The 11,202-nt window shown below is 35.6% G+C and overlaps 1 pseudogene; it reads right to left on the bottom strand.

The window, feature by feature from the left end:
- Nucleotides 1–8,941: 8,941 nt before the first annotated feature.
- On the bottom strand, nt 8,942–10,130 carry LOC114039089 (annotated as a pseudogene).
- Nucleotides 10,131–11,202: the final 1,072 nt, after the last annotated feature.

Below are 11,202 nucleotides of genomic sequence, written 5' to 3'. Positions count from 1 at the left end.
TTTAAGAAAGTACTTTGACTACTGGGTCAAGGATGGATTGGATAAGGTAGAGGTATGAGGCAGGGAGATTAGTGGATAGAGTGCCAGGCCTGGATTAAAGAAAACTCTTCTTCGTGCATTCAAATTCAACCTCAGGAACTGACAACCTGTGTGATTCTGAGCAAGTCACTTACCCCCGATTGCCTCCATTTCCTCATTTGTAAAATGAGCTAGAGAAGGAAATAGCAAACCATTCTAGCATCTTTGCCAAGTAAACCCCAAATGGGGTCATGGACACAACTGAAAAAAACTGAACAATTCATTGAAACCCTGGAAGCTGATGAGATCATCATAAAGTTAGAGATAATATAGAAGGATCAGAGAAGAAGGGCCAAGAGAGAGCCTTGTGATACCACCATACCTAGTAAGCACATCCTGTGTGAATATCTAACAAAAGAGACTGAGGAGTGGTCAGAAAGGGAGAAGAAGGGGAGAAAGTTATTAGGGAGATCTGAAACTAAGAGTCTGTCTAGGAGATGACTACAAGGAGGATGTGATCATTGTCCTCATGATCATCAATAAGCATGAATTAAGTACTTACTATGTGCACAGTACTGCAAGGACATAGTTTGAAAAGATGCCAAGAAGCATGAAGATTAAGTAAAGACTATTATATTTGTCAATGAAAAGAACATTGATTACTTTGGAGAGAGTTGCCGTTCAATCCTGAGGTCAGTAGCCAAATTACATTCGATTTTGAAGAAAGTGAGTGAAAAGGAAGAAAATATAAAACTGTGTGGTACATAGTAGTTGCTCAATGAATAGCTCTTGCTGTGGACTCTTTCCCTGCCTTCAAAGAGCTCAAAGAACTTCTAGTCACTATATTTACTTCCACAAAATAGCTAATTTTGCTAATTTCCATTTTCATCGAGAACTGATCAAACAAATGAAATAAGGTTGCACTTCAGCCCATCTAAAATTTTAGGTAACTGATGTTTCCTTCCCTTTCTCACTTTCATGTTCTAATTAAGGTTGAATGAAATGTCAAAAGCAGCTTTTTACCATTTGGACATCCAAAATGTTTTGTAAGAGCTGTCTTCCACAGCTTGATTTTGGAAGCACAGACTGAAATAAAGCCTAAATGAAACCAATGTAGAAATCATAAATGCTGCCAATTCTGTCATGCTTTTACTTGCTTCTGGAAAATGATACCTAAACACAATCAAACATTGATTTCTGATTGTGAAAATCATTGAAACAACAAGGAAAGTCCTCAATCACATAATATTTTAGCCTTCTCATTTCACTTAGGGAGTTAATTCAATGATTTAATGTGGTGATGTACTTGTCTCCTGGAGAAAGATGAAGACAGCTTTCCATCTTGCAGCACATGTGTCTTGCCTGATCTCTAGCCTCCATTGGGAAAAAAGGTGCCTTTCCCTTAATGATGAACAAACTGTCACCTACCCAGAGGTAGGGAACCTATGGCCTTGAGGCCACATGTGGCCCTTTAGGTCCTCAAGTGCAGCCCTTTGACTGAATCCAAATTTCACAGAACAAATCTTCTTAATAAAATGGATTTGTAAAAGTTAGACTCAGTCAAAAGGCCACATCCAAGCACCTAGAAGGCCACAGGTTACCCAGCCTGATACCAAAGACATCCTATACATTCTGAATCCCTGTAGGTTATCATCTAAACCCTATAAACCATCTTCCATTATAGAATTCCTTATCCCTATCATCCTTAACCACCCCACTGAGATGTCCTGACCAAATGTTATCCATCCCTTACACTGTGCTTTCTGGAATGCCTGGTCCAGAGGTAACAAACATATTTTCATGTTGAATCTTTTCCTTTCCCACTTGTTCCATCTTCTGGTTCTCACTGAGAAGTGACTTTCCCATGATAACACAACATCCTTGGCCATCCTTTCCAACACTGACTTCACTTTCACTTATTTTCATTATCTCAATGTAAGAAGGAGGAGTTGGAATATTCTTTGCTCTTCAATGCCCCTTCCAAATTCCTGACTTACCATCACTTAGTAATTTATTCTCCTTTGAGTTCCATATAACCCAAACTTTCCACTCAATCAAAATACTGATAGCTGTTATCCTTCAATGAGTTCATTACCTGGTTCACATTTTTTTTCTCTCCTTTCCAATTCCAGCCCTCATACTAAGAAACTTCAACATGTATACTTATAATTACTCTAAAATCAAAGCTTCTCAGTGCCTCAAGTTATTCATTTCCCATGATTTAGTCCTTAATCCCAACTAAGCCATATGCAAAAATCATGATATCTTTGATATTTCCATCACCCACAAATTCATCTCTTCTATTTTTAAGAACTCTGAAATTCCTTTATTTGATGACAAGTGTCTTGCCATCTCTTGTTTTGCTTCCCCACGTCAAACTCTCCTCTTTGTCCATACCATAACCTCCAAAATGTCAACCCCTGTTTTCTCTCCCAGGCTGTCACATCTGCACTGGCCAGTCTCTCCTCCTTTCCCCATTTTGACCTCTTGGTTAAACAGTTCAAGTCTATATTATCCTCTTCTCTTAATATCCTTGCCCCTCTTATGATACTGTCAATTTTACCTTGACAAGCTTTAGTCTTGGATCACTTCCGCCATTTGCTGCCTTGATGTTTTCATATTTGCTGCTGAACAAAAGTAGGAAAAAATCACATAACCATTCTTACTGGGTCCACTATAAATTTATGTTACATAACATAAAATGGGCCCTATTGCTGCCAATCTTTCTAAACCTGCATTAGCAACTCAGACTTTCAAGCTCCACAGTGGCTATTCCACTGTCTCCTCAAACTTCTCATGGCTCTCCTTTCCCCCACCACTTCAGTTGAGAAGTTTACTTTATATTTTATTGAAAAAAATAAAGCTATACAGCAATAATTCTGTTCTTTCCTCTACCTCCTACCATATCACTCAGATGCATTCTGCCACTATCTCCTCCTTCACAAACCTGTTTCACATTTAAAGGAGTCTTAAGGCAAACTGCTTTAATTATATTAGCAATCCCATTCTATCCTGCCCCTTCCACAATATTGTTTCCCTGTATTATTCCCATTCTCACTTTTCTTCAACAATTCCCTGTCTATATGGGCTACTTCCCTACTGCTTATAAACACAAATCTTCACTTGATACTTTCAGCCCTGCTAACTCTTTCTTGTGCCTTTTATCTCTACATTCTTCAAGTAGGCAATTTACAATAAGTTCTTCCATTTGCACTCCTTTCATTTTCATCTCAACTCTCTACAATTTGGCTTCTGACCTCTTTCAATTTAAGTTTCTCTCTACAAACTTTAATTGACAAAAACAATGACCTTTCCTCAATATTATTTCTTCTTGATCTCTCTGCAGACTTTGACACTGTTTACGACCCTCCTCATGATACTTTCTTGTCTTTAGTTGTTTTGTTGTTGTTGTTGTTGTTGTTTTGTTTGTTTGTTTGTTTGTTTGTTTTTTGGGGGGAACATCATGCTTTTCTGATTCTCCTCCTATCAATCTGCTTCTTCTCAGTTTCCTTCATTAAATCTTCATGTAGGTCAAGCTCACTATCCATGTTTGTCCCTCAGGGCACTCTCTTGGGCCCTCTTCACTTCCCCCTCCATGCTATTGCACTTGGTGACCTCATCAGCTCCCATGTATATAATTATAATCTCTATGATCATGATTCTCAAATCTGCTTATCCAGACCTAGGATCTCTGTTGACCTCCAGACTCGCACCTCCAACTGCCTTTCAGATATCTCAAACTGCATGTCTAGTAGGTCTGTTAAACTTAACAAGTCCAAAATGGTACTCATTATCTTTTCCCCTAAAGCTTTCCTCTTTTAAACTTCCTTATTTTGTGTATGACATCACCATCCTCCTACTTCCCCAAGCTCAAAATCTAGAAATTATCCTCAACTCTTCAGTGTCTCTCATACCCTATACCCACTGGCATCCTTGCTAGTTCATTTTTATTCATTAAATATTCATTTAGTACCTACAGTATGCAAAAAAGTGTGCTGTGCTGCTTTTACAAAGCTGAATATTAAAACAACTATTATCATTAAGGATCTTACTCTGGTGAGTCTCCCTTCCTTGGAGATCTTCAATTAGGTCCTGAATGACTACTTGTTGTATGTTTTCATGGAGTTTCTTTGATGCATCACTTGGAGTAGATGGCTGAGAAAAGTTTTTCCTATCTTCAAATTCTGTGGTTCTAAACTCATGTTTTTTACATGGCTGGGCTGCCAATTACAGATGAGTCATCATTTTTCTCTTGAAGGGTGAATTGGCTCTGTTTGAGAGATTGTTACAACTAGACACTGATCTGCTAGTCCAGAAAATAATGTTATAGCAGGCTTCACTGGGCATGTCTATGAACCTTAAATTTGCTTCAGGTGGATCACTTTAGTTGCAATTTTTGGCTATTGCACTACTTCTTCCTCATGAGGAGAATAGGCTCTGCATTGTTATTCTAATTTAAAGTTCCAAGTTTATCTTGGCTGTTTCTATATTAACACTACAGTCATATGACTTGATACCTTAGGGGTATAGATACTTCCCAGTTATTTTTGTTTTGTTTTGTGTTCTATATTCCTTTCAGAAATTTTGCTAGAATAACTACCAGTGTGGATGACAAAAGGTCCTCCTTTAGAAACATCCACATGGCCTCAGGCAATAGTATATTACAAAAGTATTATCAGAAAAATGAGAATGTCCAGCATATTTGTTTGTGAAAATGGAGAGGTCATAATATCTATCCAAGACTAAGTCACTGCGGCAGCTAGATGGCACAGTGGATGGAGTACCAGTCCTAGAGTCAGGAGAACCTGAGTTCAAATCCAGCCTCAGACACATGATAATCACTAGCTGTATGACCCTAGGCAAGTCACTTTACCCTATCACCTCACTAAATAAAAGACTAAGTCACTGCCATCAAAAATTGCAAAAAGTTTGTCCTTTAAAAAGTGATCTTATTGACTGATATTAAGTGAAAAGTTAGAGATTATAGGAAATGTCAATGCAGGATATGAACATAAAGTATCTACTGAATACCCAGTAAAACTTAGTAGTTAGAATTATATATCTAGATGTTAGAATTATATATTACAAGCTTACTATTTTTTATGGTCTAACTGAGAAAAACTCTTATATCACAAACATGGACCCCAAAATATCCTAGAGAACCTAACAAATAAACTAGACTGAAAATATCACAGACCCAACCATTGCTCATGTCCACTGGGTATAACACTGATTCATTAAAAAAAAATTAAGAACAACTTTTTAATAGAGGTTTCCATTGAAAGTACAAATAATCTTCAAGATAAATGGAATGAAAAGATTCCAAAATGCAGTGATATGGCCAAGGAGATGAAAATTATGTCATAACAGGATAATGCACATTTCAAATCTATTGCTCTGTATGCTTCTGTATTTGTAATAACAATGCTTTTAGTGAGATGGTGGATGATTAACTTATATCCTAATACTTCAATCAACTACAAAAAGCAGTTATTCAGCCTCTGAACAGCCTACATGACAGTGAACATGGATAAACTATACATGATAATAGTATGTTCCATTCTGCTTCTATCTGAGCCCTGTTGAAAAAGATGAGAAGAATCAGAAAGACATTAGCAATGATAAAATAAGAACAATTAGGCAGTTTTCTGCAGTTGATTTCCTATAGCAGATCACATCTTTATAATACAACAATAGATTGAGAGGTGTAGAGAAGACACATTTGTTCTGCCATTTTTTAATTAAAAAAATCAACTTGGTGGAATGAAATCCAATATTAAAGGCTCTCCTCAAATAAGGTTTTATGACGTGTGTTAAAATGGTACAAAATTTATGATCTTTGACTTGGGCAATGACTTTATTTAGAAATCTAGTGAGTATCCACATCAATCAAATTAATAAACAATGGAAAGATATTCACCAATGTCATACTATCTATATTATGCAAAATCAGGATAGAGGAAGACTTCTTATTAATGGTGAGGTTCTCCAGATATAGCTAACACAAGATGATATTGTGTCAAACTCTAAAACTTTATTAGGACCTTAAACCAATGGAATGGATGGAAATTCAAAATAGGTTAGCATACTCATTCAATTTAAAAATTAATGAAAAGTGCATATTGCTCTGATTGGAATATGCAGCTAAATGTGAAGCCTATTTTGAGTTAGTTTAGTGTACATGCATATGTGTATGTGTACGTGTGTGTGTTTGAGAGTATCTTGAAGAAGTGCTACAATATAGAGCCATATAATAAAATAGGACTTTAGAGGGTCTTTTGATTAATTACAAACTCCAACCAGATATATGTCATTTTTTTTGTTACAAATCCCATAATATATAACTGCTATTTATCTTTTCTGTTTCTTGGAGGATTGATGTCTGTTTGTTCCAAAACAATTGCATAAATGTTTTTGTTTAGTTACAATGCTTATCTATTCTTTCAATGTGACCTCTCATTGAAATGTTCTTTCCTACTCTATTTTAAAATTTTGATCTTATCAAGTCCAAATGATATTTTAATTAGTTAATTCATTTTTAGTTTTCAACAATCACTTCCATAAGCTTTTTAGTTTTAAAATTTCTCTCCCTCCCTTCCCACCTCCCTCCCCAAGATGGCATGTAATCTGATATAGGCTCTACATATATGTTCCTATTAAACATATTCTCACATTAATCATGTTGAAAAGAAGAATTAGAACTAATAGGAGGAACCACAAGAAAGAAGAAACAAAACAAAACAGAAGAAAAGAAAAAGAATAAATAGCATGCTTTGATCTGCATTCAAACTCCATAGTTCTTTCTCTGGATGTGGATAGCATTTTCCATCATGAATCTTTTGGAGTTGTCATAGATCCTTTCATTACTGAGAAGAGCTAAGTCGATCAAAGTTAGACATCACACAATATGACTGTTACTCTGTACAATGTTCCCCTGGCTCTGCTCACTTTACTCAGTATCAGTCCATACAAGGCATTCCAGGTTTTTCTGAACTCCACTTGCTCATCATTTCTCATAGTACAATAGTATGGCATTACATTCATATAACACAACTTGTTCAGCCATTCCCCAGTTGATGGGCATCCCCTCAATTTCCAATTTTTGGCCACAACACAAAGAGCTTCTATAAATATTTTTGTACACACATGTGCTTTTCCCACTTGTATGATCTCTTTGGGATACAGCCCTAGAAGTGCTATTGCTGGGTCAAAGGGTATGGACATTTTTATAACCCTTTGGGCATAGTTCCAAATTGCTCTCCAAAACGGTTGGATCATTTCACAACTCCATCAACAATTCACTAATGTTCCAATTTTCCCACATCTTCTCTAACATTTATTATTTTCCTCTTTTGTCATGTTAGTCAATCTGATAGATGTGATGTGGTATCTCAGAGTTGTTTTGATTTGCATTTCTCTCATCAATAGTGATTTGGAGCATTTTTTCATATGACTATAGATAGCTTTAATTTCTTCATTTGAAAACTGCCTGTTCATATCCTTGACCACTTATGAATTGAGGAATGACTTGTATTCTTATAAATCGAACTTGGTTCACTATATATTTTAGAAATGAGGCCCTTATCAGAGACACTGGTTGTAAAAATTTTTTCCCAGTTTTCTGCTTCCCTCCTAATCTTAGTTGCATTGGCTCTGTTTGTGCAAATAGATTTAATGTAATCAAAATGATTTATTTTGCATTTCATAACATTCTCTATTTCTTGTTTGGTCATAAATTCTTCTGTTTTCCATAAATCTGACAAGTAAACTATTCCTTGCTTTCCCAGTTTGCTTATAGTATCAGTCTTTGTATCTAAATTATGAACCCATTTTGACTTTATTTTGTTATGTGGTGTAAGATTTTCTTATGACTAGTTTCTGCCATAATCTTTTCCAGTTTTCCCAGCACTTTTTATCAAATAGTGAGCTCTTATCCCAAATGACATTTTGATATTATTGGAGAATTATTCCACAATATGAAGAAGCTATTTAATTTGTCTTATAATGGATCCATATAGATTGATATCATCCATAAATGTCCAATGGTTGATCGGGTGTTTTTTATTTGATTCGTTTAATTTGAAAGTCATGAATTTCTGTCTAGGAAAGATGATCATGGAATTAAGATGAGGCAGATCTATAATGGACTTAAATTTTCTCCCTAAAAATATCATATTTTATATGAACTATTTTTGTTACTATTGCATTAGTGATATATTTTAAAATACTAAACTTATTTTTAATTTGGACTAATAGTATTGTCCTCATCTCAAGTGCCCACACATGCACACATTTATATGTACGTATGCATGTATATGTGTGTATATATATGTTATTTTATGTTACTAAGCTATGAGTGTACAACAAGGTCAGAGGCTTTTTGATAGCCAACAGGTAGAGAATATGTTACAGCACTTTCAAATAGCTTGTTCAATAATTACTAAATTAATAATAAGTTGCCTTCCATACCACTGGACTTAATGGCCTGTCATTTTTGCTCTTCAAACAATAAATATTTTTTCTTGTATTTACAGATTATTTCAGTATGCAAGATTTTTATCCTCCTCATCCTCCCCTTAATTATGTATACCCACAATGTGTATGTAGGTCATCCTTTTAAATGTTTTATAAAGTTAAGATGGAAATTATCTGTGTGCGGTTTTTCTTTTTGTTATGCAACAATTTTATTCAGCCTAATCTGTCCCAACACTTGGTACAAAAAGTTAACAGAGAATAAAAAGTACATTATTAATAAAAGTTAGTCTTTTTACTAAAAGAAAACAGAAAATATATTTTTTATTTAAGATATCTTACACTTGAGTGATACTGCAATAACTTATTCTGGGCACCTCCTGCCAGGAGGAAAAGAGAAGGAAGACGGTTGTCATAGGAAAAGCTCATTCCCCAGCTGATGTCTAGGAATTCAGTAGAGATCACTGAGACCTGCAATCTTCCTTGTTTTCTGCGTTAATGCCCTTAGCTGAAACTGTTTCCTAGATAGAAATTGAACATGATTCAGAAAGACATCTAGGTCTAATCATTCACCTTCTTAAGGCTTCCCCAGGTAATAGATGGTATCCTCAGTTTCATTTTCCACTGCATACAAGTTCAGGATCTGTCTGTAGAGTGGGGCTGTAAGGATGATAACTTCATCAATGTCATTGTTTTCAGATTGATTTTCCATTTTCTCCAAAACAAAACTTCATCCTTCTTTTTCAGTAATTCATTGTTTCATTTTGTTTTGTTTTGTTTTGTTTTAATCAACTTCAGCCACTTCCTGATCCAAGCAGGTTGCCATCTCTTCCAGTTTCTGGTGACTTTTTTTCATGTCCTCTTCTGTACACTTTAAGACAATGAGCTCTGCATGGGCATGATCTATTTCCTCTTCCATTTGTCATTTAATCTTGTCACTAACTGCTGAAGTGAGAGATGCTCAATTAAAGTTCGTGCCGTCTCTGCTGGGACCAACAGTGGTCAAAGGAGGCTGGGAAGGGTATTGTGAACTTGTGATCAAAGGGTACTGTCTACCTAGTGGAGAAGGGTAACCTGGGAAACCACTGGGATTGGGAGGGTGTCCAGGCAGGTATGAAGTCATTCCACTTGGCATACCTGGCATATAGAAATTATTTAGTGGTCCTGTTGCTTGGCATAATAGATAGGATGCTGAAAGATTGGGATGTGAAAACCCTGAAGTCTCCTCTCTGAACACCACAATCATTACTTGAATCACACCCAATAAGTCAAACTCTGCTGCTTCCATTCATGTAAATAAGGAAGATAGATCTTTCCATTTGAATCAATATACTTCCTGCTTTAATGGTCATTGAACTGCTAGCTTTTAACAAAACAGATTCGGGTATTATACAGATATGTGTCCAGAAGCCACAGGCATATTGGGATTTTGTATATGTTACCTCTATAGGCACAAGAATTGTTCCAGTAAGGCTCATTAGCAACCTGGAATTGCCATCATCAAAAACATAAGTACCTAGTAGTATAAGTTTGAGATCTCTGTGCAGTGTAATAACAATGACAATTTCCCATATAATTAGGTCTTTGTATTTGTACTTGCTCAACATTTTTTTTTTCAGCTGGCTCTTCAGCACCATCATGATGACTACTTCACACCGCCAGGCCCACAAGCTCAGCTGCTACACCAGGCTGCCCTGCACAATCAACTCACCTGGCCTCACTCACTCCTTCCTCATCCCCTCTTTGGTTTCCTTCACCTACCATGTGTAAGATTTTTTTTTAGGCAAAATGACCATCTTTGCCATTTTTATATGACACCCCTTGAGATATCTTTCAATTCTGTCTCTCTAAAGTGTATCCCTCAGAATGGCTTTCTTTTATCTATATTTGAACACATCCAGGTTTTATTTTTTTTGTTTGTTTGTTTGTTTGTTTTTAAGATTTCAACTTCTTCAGTACCTATGGAATATGTTCACAGAATTGATTGGACATTGACATGATAAAGTACCAAATGAAGTACTTGCATTATAGTTGCTGATGAAAATAGGTGATATAAACATAGCTGATCTTTTGATCTTCACAACTATTTGTCATCATCTGCAATCTACAAAGTCCTGTGGATATATGACTTAACTAATTCTCACAGTAACCACTCTTTAAGCTCCTTGATTCTCCTTCAATAGCTTTCATTACTTTGGGTACTCATATCACTTTTAACCTTCTGCTGCCTTGCTCATTAATGTTTAAGAATTGTGCTTAATTTCAAAAGTCCTCAAGACCTTCAACTAAGGAGACCTTGTCTCAGAAGCACAGTAGCTAATAATTTTGTCCATGGTCATTTTCATGGCTCACTGAGGACTACTTTGGACTATTCACAAATATCATGTCATACTTTTTTTTTCATTTTTTTAATACTACCCTTAAAGTGTCTTTAAGTTTACTTATATTTAAATAAAGACAACATTCTCGATCATATAAGATATCAAGATTTATTTACATTTTACAAGCCTCAATAAAAGCAAATTAATATAAAAATGATTGCAACAGTTAAAGTAGAAGGCCAGCATTTACTGATGTCTTGTTCTTGGGCAAAAGCAAGAAAGCAAGAAAGCAAGAATGAAAGAAAGAAAGAAAAAAAGAAAGAAAGAAAGAAAGAAAGAAAAAGAAAGAAAGAAAGTAAATAAGAAAGAAAGGAAAGAAGGAAGGATGGAA

This window comes from Vombatus ursinus, unplaced genomic scaffold (genome assembly GCF_900497805.2).
Source record: "Vombatus ursinus unplaced genomic scaffold, bare-nosed wombat genome assembly UNPS02011613.1, whole genome shotgun sequence".
Taxonomy (NCBI): Eukaryota; Metazoa; Chordata; class Mammalia; order Diprotodontia; family Vombatidae; genus Vombatus; species Vombatus ursinus.
The sequence above is the reverse complement of the archived record's forward strand: the minus strand, read 5'-3'. Positions and strand labels throughout refer to the sequence as shown.